Here is a 12,705-nt window from a genome sequence, read left to right as displayed (position 1 = left end):
GCTGTGGCTGAGTTACACAAACACAGGGGCCAGCAAATCTCCAGGAGAAGGGCAGCAGTTAGAGCACTCCTCTGTGCCAGGCCTGACAAACTGTGCTGGAAAACACTAGAACCCAAATTCTCTGCACTGAATGAAAACCCTCCCAAATGTCATTACCAAATCTCTTTGTTTCACTATTACATTTCAGGCAATGTCTGTGGTTTATCACATTTTAGAAGAGAGTAATTCTTGGTAAATACTGATTTTGTTTCATTAGGATCATTTTTGTTCAGGATTCATTCTGCTTAGATTTGAACACAACAAAATGCCATAAATGTAGTTTGGGTTAAATTAGTTCTGTCCTACTCTTGCCCTCATTTGGAAATAGATGGTCTGTATCATCTACACCCACAGTGCCATTTAACAGCAATAACTGCTCTGCTGAGAGTTATGATCTCTCTGCCCATGATTGCTATTATTCCTAGCAAGTTCTGAGCATTTTATATGACTGTTCCAGCAAAATACATCCAGGAATCCATTATTCTTGCTCATATTCTGCATTATTTGTGCTCCTCTGAAACTGCATCCAGTTTTTAAAAGGAATTCAGGAATATGTCTATGCTATTAAAAGTTTTATCACCGGATATAAATACAGTAATGGATTATTCAGTTGGCAGGAAGAAAAAAAGGATAAAATAAGTAAATTTACAGTTATCTTGTAGGATATTTTGGGGGGAAGTTCATTACAGTTTAAAAATCTTATTCAGTATCCCAGAAAAATAAATTGATTACCCTGCAAACAAAATAAGCTACAATAAGAGCTTTGACAATATACCTTTCTCTGTTTGCAAAATGGAAATCATAGAATCATGGCATAATTCAGGTTGGAAGGGACATTTTAAATTCATCTGCCCAAGACCCCTGTAATAAGCAAGAACATCTTTACTAGATCAAGAAGTTGCTAAAAGCCCTATCCAAAATAAAAGTTAGAGTAAGAACAAAAGGACAATTACTCTATGATATTTCTTGGTCACATATAAACCTCACTTTTATATGGGTTGTTGTCACAGAAAACAAATAATTAGAGTATTATTTATCAATGGAGAAAACCTGTATAAAACTTAGAATGTACAGCTTACCCTAACAGATCTACTTCAAGAAAAGAAAGTAACAGTCTGATATTACCAATGCTTTATATTCCCACAGAAAATGAATCACTGCTCCTTCACCCACTGATCTCTCATTTTGGAAACTGCACTTTCTAACTGATTGCAAATATTAAACAGAACATATATACCAAGTGCCAAAATATTTTAATAATACATCATCTTAGACATGTAGGTGTGTGAGTGAATTCTGACAAGTGAGAACACTCAAAAAAACTGCAAAGGTGTTTTAAAACAAGGAGAAAAATGTTTCAGAGGAGAAAGTACTGAGCTGTTATTCTGTTCTTAGCTCTGCTACGGACTCCTGGTTTGACCTTTAGCAAACAGGTTTGTCATCAGCTTGCTCAGTGCTAAACCAGACCTCAAATGTCTCAGCTCTCCCTGCATACAAGAATGATCCTTCTCTAGAAAGCAGCTGTGATGATGCATTGTGAGAGGTTTAGACACTGGGGTGATAAATGCTGTGCAAAAACAAACTGTAGTGAGATAAACCTTGTACTGTCAGTCCCCAAACCGTGAGGAGATGTTTTTCAAAGTGCCATTTTCGTATTATTAACTCTAAAAATAGAAAATTTTTACTTTCCTCTTCAACTGTACCATTTGTAAACATAGTAAACACAGACAGCTTAGAAAGCAGATAGGCATGAGTAAATGTGCAAACCCTGAGTGATATGCAATGCTCAGATTCATATTCAGAATTTTTGCAAATTTGATACTCAGAGTTTTGCAAATTTTGCAATACTTTTGGTACTCACATGTGCTGAGGAGGAATGTGGCTGCAAGAGGACAGCTCTGGCCAGAGCAGGAGACAAAGATGGACAGACTGCAGAAAAGACTCACTTTGAAGCAACTTAGCACACTGACTTCTGTCCTATGTAAATCCCTGTTTAGACAAAACCAAAATTTTGTTCTACTTAGGAAAGACACCTGTGGATCTCATTGCCAAAGGGTACTGTAAGTGCCAGCATTACATGGGCACAAGGGTGGAGAAGGAGATGAAAGAGAAACCCACTGAGAACACAAACAACATATCACATTGTCAGACATTTAACTAGCTGCAAACTGGGAAAGGAGGAGACCTGCTCACCCAGGCCTTGGTTTTACCTCAGCACCAAGATAAAGTATCACTGGGGACACAGCCCTGACTTCAAAGGACTTTCCAATGCACCACTTAAAGCCTCCCTTAAGGCATTTCAGAATAAACTTACAAGGACACACACACAAACACACACACTTTCTTTTGCCAAGACCTAAACCCCCTGACTCCAAGGAGATCTTTCATGGTGATGTGCTTAGGCTGCACCACCAAGCATTCCCACTGACTGATGTTCTGCTCTTTCTCTAATACAGAGGCTCCCATGTATGAAGCCATCCTCACCTTTGAAATAAGGACACGTTTTTTTAAGCAATCAATAGGAAACACCCTGTATTTTGGAACAGAACACCCTGTATTTTAGAACAGGTGTAATTACCCACTGATGAGAATACCCATGTCACAGACAAAAAAGCTGCCAGGTCACATCAGAACAAATGCATGTATCACACAACCCCTCTTGAGCTGTGCTTCTCCAGGTATCAGATTTACCACAGGAGAGAGGATAACAAACATACAACCTAAATCCACTGGTGGCACTAACTAACAAACACTGCCAACAGCTCACAAATGGAGGAATAGTAGAGAACTGCAGAGAAGATGTGCAGCTGTCACAAACACAAGCCCCTGCAGTTAGTGGTGTTCATTCATATACCGGTGTAGTTCAACATATCCTATGAAAAATAATAGCACCTTTTAATTCCACTGCAGTTCATTAATGCTAATTTGAGCCCTGGCCTGATGGTGTGTTTGGAAAAGGTATCAATCTTATGCTATGATTTCAGTAGTAATTTTTCAAAATGCTATTAAAATTAATTAATTATTAAAATAACCTTATTCATCCCCTGATTTGCAAACATTGCCAAGTACAGCATCTTTCATGTCACTCTGCAAATGCATGCTCTGAGTTTACAAAACACTTGAGAAGTGTTATAAAAAGGCCTGCAGACCTTTCTTTCAGATTGCATTTGTTCTGTATCTTCTCAAGGCAAAGCCAAGCTCTACCAGCTGGGGTGCACTCTGTTAATTTTGATAAAGCAAATGGATCCAGACAGACAAAGCTGTAAACATGCACAAGTACTAACCAAGGTTCAGAGGAATGAATGCAGACACCTTAATATGAGCACCATAGCAACAGCCTCCAGTAAATCTTTTTAACCCTCTCCTAAAGACATAAAGGAGGAGAAAGAAACTCTTAAAGAGGTTGAAAAGTGAAAGTCAAAGTGAAATTAAGTTTAATAGTGTCATTTACCTCTTTCCCTTTACCTGTACAGAGGAACTGTATTGAATGAAAAATACATTTATTTGTCACTCTTTTTAAGGGCATTAAAGCATTTAGCTGTCTCTTCTGCAAAAAGAGAGGAGCTAGAATTGTTACTGCTCTTTGAGGCTGTTTTTGCTTCCCAAAAGAAAAAATGGGAGCAGACAAAACCTGACAGAGATGCTCAGTTATTGCCCAGACCTGATAAATCTCAGACTAGTGGAGTACTGCAGAGAGAGCTGCTTTTGCTGCCTCTCTGGCTGTGCAGCTGCCTTTTAAATTTTATTTTTCTCTTCCTTCCTTCCTTCCTTCCTTCCTTCCTTCCTTCCTTCCTTCCTTCCTTCCTTCCTTCCTTCCTTCCTTCCTTCCTTCCTTCCTTCCTTCCTTCTTCCTTCCTTCCTTCCTTCCTTCCTTCCTTCCTTCCTTCCTTCCTTCCTTCCTTCCTTCCTTCCTTCCTTCCTTCCTTCCTTCCTTCCTTCCTTCCTTCCTTCCTTCCTTCCTTCCTTCCTTCCTTCCTCCTTCCTTCCTTCCTTCCTTCCTTCCTTCCTTCCTTCCTTCCTTCCTTCCTTCCTTCCTTCCTTCCTTCCTTCCTTCCTTCCTTCCTTCCTTCCTTCCTCCTCCTTCCTTCCTCCTCCTTCCTTCCTTCCTTCCTTCCTTCCTTCCTCCTTCCTTCCTTCCTTCCTTCCTTCCTTCCTTCCCTTCCTTCCTTCCTTCCTTCCTTCCTTCCTTCCTTCCTTCCTCCTTCCTTCCTTCCTTCCTTCCTCCTTCCTTCCTTCCTTCCTTCCTTCCTCTTCCGTCCTTCCTTCCTTCCTTCCTCCTTCCTCCTTCCTTCCTTCCTTCCGTCCTTCCTTCCTTCCTCTTCCTTCCTTCCTTCCCTTCCTTCCTCCTTCCTTCCTCTCCTTCCTTCCTTCCTCCTTCCGTCCTTTCCTTCCTTCCTTCCTTCCTTCCTTCCTTCCTTCCTTCCTTCCTTCCTTCCTTCCTTCCTTACTTCCTTCCTCTTCCTTCCTTCCTTCCTTCCTTCCTTCCTTCCTTCTTCCTTCTTCCTTCCTTCCTTCCCTTCCTTCCTTCCTTCCTTCCCCTTCCTTCCTTCCTTCCTTCCTTCCTTCCTTCCTTCCTTCCTTCCTTCCTTCCCTTCCTTCCTTCCTTCCGTCCTTCCTTCCTTCTCCTTCCTTCCTTCCTTCCTTCCTTCCTTCCTTCCTTCCTTCCTTCCTTCCTTCCTTCCTTCCTTCCTTCCTTCCTTCCTTCCGCAGAGTTCCAGGGCTGTGGCCATGGTGCAGATGATGGCACACACAGCCTCAAACACACCCTCCCTGTTTCAATCACCAGAGGAGCAAAATGATGGTGTGGAGGTGTAGCACAGTGGAGATGACCAAATACCTCCCAAAGATGGGCTTGCTCTTGTCAGTCTTGTCTTCTTCACACCACCTGAAAGATATGGACCAAGGGAAGGAACTGAGACAGGGAACAATATGTTTCCTCAATTTTTCTGTCAGTGAAGCCTGAATCAAAGCTTGATATTTCTTTCATGTTGTCTTCCAGGTAACTTTTGATCTTGGTTGGAGCAGTAGCCTTTTGTTTCTTTCTGACAAGTTCAGAAGTTTATACTGCTTGCAGAAACATTTATATGAAAAGGACTCACAGTTTGGTGAGATTAAGTTTTAAGCCTCTCTAAGTCTCTTCCCAGAAACCTCTTTTGTCTCAGTTTGGTGATATTCACAGCCCAGCAGTGAAATGCAATGCAAATTCTAAAGGATGTGCTTTCCCTGTTGCCAAGTCAGTGAGCCTTGCACAGTGCACAGAACAATGAATACAGCCCTGAGCAACAGCCCCAGGATTGCAAGCAGACCTATTTTTAATAAAAACGTTTGAAGTTTGAGCAAATGTTACTATTGTGAACCAGTTTTCTGAAAACTTATCGAAATTTGATTCAAGGAAAGGCAACAAGAATAGCTATTTTCCTAGTATCAACTACAAGCAACCACCATATTCAGACCAAAAATAAAGTAACTAATCCAAACCAATGTAGGCTGTAACTCTGAACCCAGCCCCTGCTCCTGCCTCAGTGATTGCTTCTGCCAGGCCAGGACATCTATTGGTATTCAGGAGCTGCTGTGTGAAGCAGCTTCAGGAGGGCTCTATCCATACATATATTTTTCAAGCTGTTATACTCCCTGCATGCTGATTGAAACCCTTCCTGATGAGTCTATCCATGCTCCTGAATTTTAGATCTGATATTATATTCATTTAACCTCATGGCAACGTGAACAGGTTTCTATTGACTTAAAAGAAACTGGCATCTCATCCCTATCTCTTTTTCCACTGAAATAGTAGTGGTAGAATTGGCTGGATAGCCCTTAACTCCACACTAACTACTTTGCAATCATATTATTTTTTTAAGTGATTACTTTCACAATAGAATTGAAAATGAAGCACTTTTGAAATTAAAATTATTCTCAAGAAATAACTGAAAGTCTCAGCAATAAAAGTATTCTTTTTAATGACAACTCTGTTATCTGAAGTGAAAGACTTTCAGTCCCTCATTCAAATTGTTGCAAGCTCGAGCAATACATACAGAAGTATTCTGCTTTTTCCCTTTAATTTTTCTCACAGTCCTTCATGTTTAGGGCACTTGTAAAACAGCATCAGCTGTTATTCACCCCTCACTGGGAAGCAATGGCATCATCTACTCCTAACCAATGTTCATGGGATAAATGCCACGTGGTAGCATCTGTTGGAAAGATCACTCTCTCCTTAAATCTAATTATTCTGTACTTCATTTGTCCGTCTGTGAAATTGTAGTAGTGGCATTTCCTTACCATTATAAAAAAAAAAACAAACAAAAAAAAAAAAAAAAAGCTGGAATAATGGAAATACTGAGAAGTCTGTATTGCTAAAACACAAACAGTTGTTTTATATAAGAATCACTGAAAGTGAGTAAAAGGAAGAAATAAAAATTATGTTTTGATGTACTTGCCCACTAGTGTGGCCCATTAGTGTGCAGCACTAGACTGATAGTTGTAATTCCACCTGCAATTATTTATGCTGCTCAGTGCTACCAGACAGGCTAAACACACAGTAGTTAGAATTTTACATTTTAGCTGTAGTGGGAATCAAATGGAATGAAAATTCCCTAGTCATTGGGAGGGTATGCAAGTATGAATAGAGCAGACGTGGATTTCAGGTTTAAGGGTTTGTTTCCAGTTAAAATACAGAAAGTATTCACAGATGTATTTGTTTATCATATTTATGTATTTATGCTATAGCAGAAAGATAATTTTTTTAAAAACCAACAATGTAGCAGAAATGTATGAATAAACAAAAGACCTTCAAGGGGTACCAATTAGGAGACATCTGTTAACATTGGTGGATCTGTGCTCAAGATTTGGCTCCAAGTAAAATTTTCACAGACATATAATAAAAAAAACAGTGTTTCACCAAACACATCCATAATCTTAGCTTGCTGTTTTTTTAATCCAAGCATCAGGAAGAACTAAGGAAAAAAAAACCAAAACAAAACCAAACAAATCATAAAACTTCCTGTTGAGACTGATGGAAAGATATCATTAGCACTTAATTTCTGCAATACAATTGCAATGGCACATGAGTAACTATTTGAATTTCAGCCCATGGCAGCAGCAGCTCCTGCACACAATGGCATCATCCTCAACCAGAGGGAGCAGATTTCTTGTATCTACAGCAGTAGAGCCATGCACTCACTCCCAGGCAAATCTATCTCAAAGACAACATTCTAGGCTCTGTAGGTATTAACTGTCATGAATCTAAAGATTTGTTGGTGCCCATTTTGATTAACACAATCTCTGGCATTTAAACCAAGACTCTCACAGCACGGTGAGTTACAGCTGAGTATGGCAGCATCCTGAGCATATTGGCTTCATAACATCCTTCAGTCTCCTGTGAAGTATCTGTACCTGACTGCCCCAGGGCTCAGCCCCAGAACTCACTCACAGAAGCTGCAGAAGGAGCAAGAGCTGTTGGGCATGAAAACTGGAACCAATAAGTAAAATGTTTCTCAGTGTGAAAATGCTGATTTCTGTTTGCCAGAAATCTTTCATTCACTCAAAAATCTTGTAATGATAAAGTGACAGTCTAAAGTTGACACCAGCAGGTAAAGAGCACAGGGGTTACTCAGCTTCCCTTCAGACTGACTGTCCCATGCAGAGCCCAGATGGCTGCCTTGCCTCACCTTCTCTGCCCAATGAAATTAGGACACTTGAATTACTGGCTTTTCAGACTTCAGATAACCACATTAAGGATTTTGGAGAATGTAGACAATGTAGAGGCAATTTCTCTGAGAATGACATAACTCAGCCTGGTGGGGGACAACACCTCTGCTTGCAAGCTTACAGTGAGAGCCATCATACAGGCAGGAGAGGGCTACCAACATCTCCACATGATTTCTAGGACTGTTTTATATACATTTGACTGTTTCTGGAGGATAAAACATTAAAATATCTTGCTTAAAAACCACACACACCTTGTAAAGCCCTGACAAGTCAGGCGTCAGAAAGTAAAAAACCAACTCTTAACTAAGAAAATACATGTACATCTATGAGATCACAAGACTGTGGATTTAGCCATGAAAACTGGTTTAAAATGAACAAATCTTTTATCTAAGCATTTTATAATAAATTTTGCCACTAGTAAAAAAAAAAAAAAAAAAAAAAAAAAAAAAGTCCCATTTAAATAAAATTAGAGAAAAGGAAAAAGATTTTCAGTTATTTAAAAGAATTGAGTAAAAGAGGAAAAAGGAAAGTGGAAACAAACCAGCCTAAATTTTGTTTTCCATTTCTTTTAATATGTGCTAAACAAGTTTTGTTTTTAAATGAAAGACATTCCTTCATTATAAACACTGCCCAGTTCTATTACCATATTTGTTTGAAATTGTTCCCACAGCAACTGCAGCCAAGAGCTGAAAAGTTCTGGTTTTGTTTGAAAAGCAACTAAACAGCAGTAAAGCTTCTCTGCCTTGCCCAAATATATTTGCTAGTCTAATAAAACATAGTTGTTCTCTCTTCTAACCATGATGTCTGGAACTTAGTATCTTTTCTGCAGAGGTTCTGAGATGCACAGTGCAAATGCACCTCTGCCAGAAGCCATACATGGCAAAAAGGTCCAAGAGAAGCAAAAACCATCCTAGGGTAGTGCCTGTACCTGGCTCTCAGCTATGAGGAAAGCTATGACATTTAGCTTCTCTTAGACACCACGACATTTAGATGGTCAAAATATAGCAAAACAAATTGCAGCACTGTGCCTGTGCCCAGAGCGTGCTTTGACAGCCAGAACATGCTAACAGGATTTTGTGCCACACTGAATCACTGTCTGCAGGAGTTGTATTAGCCAAACCCTGACAGCCTTATTTATGTAAACACTATCATATTTAAGGAACTATTCATGTGCATAAAAATTGGAGGAGCCAGGAAGATGCCCAGTAATTTGTGCAGGGTTTTTTTTTTCTCTCCAAAATTTATAGAGTTTTACATATCATAATTTTTTAATCACATATCCTTGGCAAGCATTACTTAAAAATGAAGTGCTCTCTTCGTACACTTCAATTTGGAAGAAAACCTCTCAGACACAAAGGCATCAATACAGTTTCTTTCAGAATAAAGTAATTTCATAACTTCATTGTATTCCTTCCATAGTCTGGGCTTGGTATAAGAAATTAACTTTATTATTAACAGCAACATACAGCATGCATTCAAAGATCTTTGTCAGCGCAGGCACCATTAGTGCTACAGTTTCCTGCTTTGCATCAAAAACCCACAGGAAATCTGCTGAACTCACAACTTTTCTATGGCTGCTTTGGAGAAGATAGCTCACAAATCCCATTTCCACCACTGCACTGCTATTTGGGAGTGAATTTCCATGAAGGAAAATGTTGCATATTCAACAGCTGGCTGCAAACTGCCTTACTCCACTGCTGGTAGGATTTTTCACTTGTTGTTCTATTTACAAGTGAAATGAAGTGCATCAGGGCCTTGGTTCCCAGATCTTTATTTCTCCACCACTGGGATTTACACAGGGTTCTTGTTTAACCCTCTCATGGCAGAAAAATAAAATTGAATGAAAGGCGTTGACAAAAAAGCCCAGAGCTTTTCTTATGTTTTTGGATCCCAGTACATGTGACAAGTTGTCACATATCCATTCAAAAAGACAGAGACTTTGGAGGGCAAAGTAGGAGCTGATCTGTAGGGAATCACTTAATCCTGGGTGCTTTCTGAGCAGAGATTATGTAGAGTGACTGTTAGGGTTTGCAGACACCCCAAAGAAAATCCAATCCTATAAACAGCTTCTTAGCACTGACACACCTGGGACTGTGTTCAGGGACTGCAAAGTAAACCTACATTTATATATTTTCTCATAGAAACCATTAAAAAAACAAACAAAACCCAAAACCAAACACCTCCCCGAGGAGTACTTTCTTCAGCTGGGAACTCAAAGAGTTTCTAGAAAGCTGCAGACTCCACTAGCTGCTGTACAGAGCCATTCTCCTCACACAAGGGGCAACCACATAATTCCAACTCTGTCTGAAACCCAGACATGGGACTGAAACCAGCCCATGGTACTCAGCACTTCATTTTTTCCAATCTCTATGCAACCATGAACATATTCTACAAAAAGTAATACATACCTTTAAAAAGACATTCACGTTAAGAGCATGTTGATTTGTTATATAAATAAGGTGAAAAGTTAGTAAACAAAATTGTGAATCTAACACTTGTATCGATCAAACTGGCTAGATGTAGCTTTTCCTCTTCTCTACTATGGAAAGACAGTTGCACTATTCTAGAACTTGATCAAAGGCTTACATCTCTTTATAAAGCCTGTAAGTCATAGTGATAGGTTCTGTAGCTTGTTTTTTTAAACATGGAATATCACATGTGTTTTTGAAAACCGTGTGCAGAAAAGCAATGCACAGTACCCCAGGCTTGGCCACCAGCATTTCAAGTAGTGGCAAAGCTACTCAGTGTTCATTAAACCATCATCTATCCATACAACTAAAGAGAAAACCAAAAATCAAAAAATGGGGATTCATGTGGGTTTGAATCATCAGGGAACATTACAATCTTTAACATATTCATTCTCCTGGAAAAAAAAAAAAAGGAGGTTTAGGAAAGGATAAAGCAAGGACCAAAATGGTAATTTTAGAGTGATGAATTACTAGCAGTCAGCAGCAAATGAATAAAAATCTGTTCACAGACATGACAAGATTTAATTACTAGTGATGGTCATGCCATAGGCAGAACAACAATATATTGGAAAAATACAACAAACAATTATACATTTATCCCATTTAGTACAAACATTGCACATCTATCCACTCAAGGTATTTTATAATGGCCTTCCATTTCATACTCCTGAAAGAAGCATTTCACTTCTGAAACACTGCATAGGGATATCTTTGCTCAGCTGAGTGACTATAAAACCATTCACATATTGCAACCAGCTGTCATTCAGAACTACACAGTATCAAGGACTAAATTCTATCAACAATGCTCAGAATCTACCAATGCTCAGAATCTACCCTCAGATTCTGAATGCTGTTTTGGCTTGGAATTCCACTTCCAGATTTTAATTTATTTTCTCATTCAGTCATTTTTTTCAAACAAAAGTGGCTGAAAATACACAGCTTCTTTTCTGAGGTAGCTTCTCTGGCATAATTGAAGAAGATGCACCAAAGTTGACTTTTTCTAAATTCAGTTCCCTGCAAATGTCTGTCTTCTGTTTTCCAGAGGAATCTCTGAAACTTGGAGGAAACAAATTGCTTTTGGTCAGTGTGACTCTCAAGCTTCTGGATACAGCTGAGATAAGAAAAGTAACAAGTGGTTTTTGTTAACAAGACTGCTGAAATATAGAAGTGGACATTACCAGTTCTCATTAAGTATATTCATGAGATTAAAATTAAATTTAGGTCACAGCAACACAAAGGCAAACAGCAAGCTCACTGTATAGTCTTTCACAAGTGTGGAGTTTGATTTTCCCTGCCTTCCTCCCTGTGAATAACAAGAAAACAATTAGGAAGACACTACTAAAGACCTGAGCTGGTGGCCTTTGCCAGTCATTTTTACAAGAGATCTTGAGTGAAGAAACAGAACGTGGAAAAGGCTGGATCCTACCTGGAGCACTCACCTAGGAGGATAATGTTCATCACTGGCTCAGTATTGCTATTCATATGAACTCACACAGCTCTCAACAGCTTGTGACAACATAGCTTTGCAACTCAGCAAGGAAAATAAGCTTTTGCTGTACACCTAAGGCTGCACCAGCTACATAAGCACAGCACGAGGCAACAGATGAGTGAACTTGGCATTTGATGCTTTGAAAATCCCACTGTGGGTCCCTTGGGAAGCTGAAGCTGTTGATGAAAGGCAGTGCAATTATTGGCACTGGGTTGTACAAAGGTAACAGCATAAAAACTTAACATTCCCCAGAAGAAAGGAAGGTGTTAAAATAGCAGCTGGGTAAATACCAGATAATGAAAGAAAGCAGCATGAGTTCCCCTGGTTCAAATAAGGCAGACAAGTATTTAGCAGAACTGACCTTATTAAAGAGACATTATCACTTTAAAAATTAATCTAAACCTAAAACAGTTACAGTAATCAGTGAAGATAAAAGTTAGCTATTAAACATAACAATTATTTCTACCTAAGTGTCAATCCTTTCACTTCCATTTTTACATTTTTCTGTAATGAAGTGCCAGGTCCATATAGGTATTATCACTTTTGTTTACAACAGATTGACTTTGACTCAGACGGTGTCTCCCAGAACATCCAATTATTCATTCTTGGTATGAATTATTCTTCATTAGGCTTAGCTATTTCATATTCAATTAATACACAATAACAATGTTAAAGAAATTAAAACATAAATTTATGACAGGAAATCTAAACTCACTTTTTCACAGAAGCATTTAATCTCAATCACTGCAGGACATTTTTAGTACATCTTCCCTAAAATATTTTTCATCATGTGGGATCCTTTCTATTAAAAAATCATCAACCTTAAAAATGTAATCTTTTAAATAAAAGCTTGACAGAGTGATGAATACATATTGCATGCTGATCCAGTATGTAGATATCCCAAGTCCAAAATATAGAAAGGTGAGCAGAAAGGTGGATTGTTGGTAATGCTGAAGAATCTGTGCATAACTAAGCCTCCTGAAAATCCTGAACCCTGAGCACAAG

This window comes from Erithacus rubecula, assembly GCF_903797595.1.
Source record: "Erithacus rubecula genome assembly, chromosome: 5".
NCBI lineage: Eukaryota > Metazoa > Chordata > Aves > Passeriformes > Muscicapidae > Erithacus > Erithacus rubecula.
The sequence above is the reverse complement of the archived record's forward strand: the minus strand, read 5'-3'. Positions refer to the sequence as shown.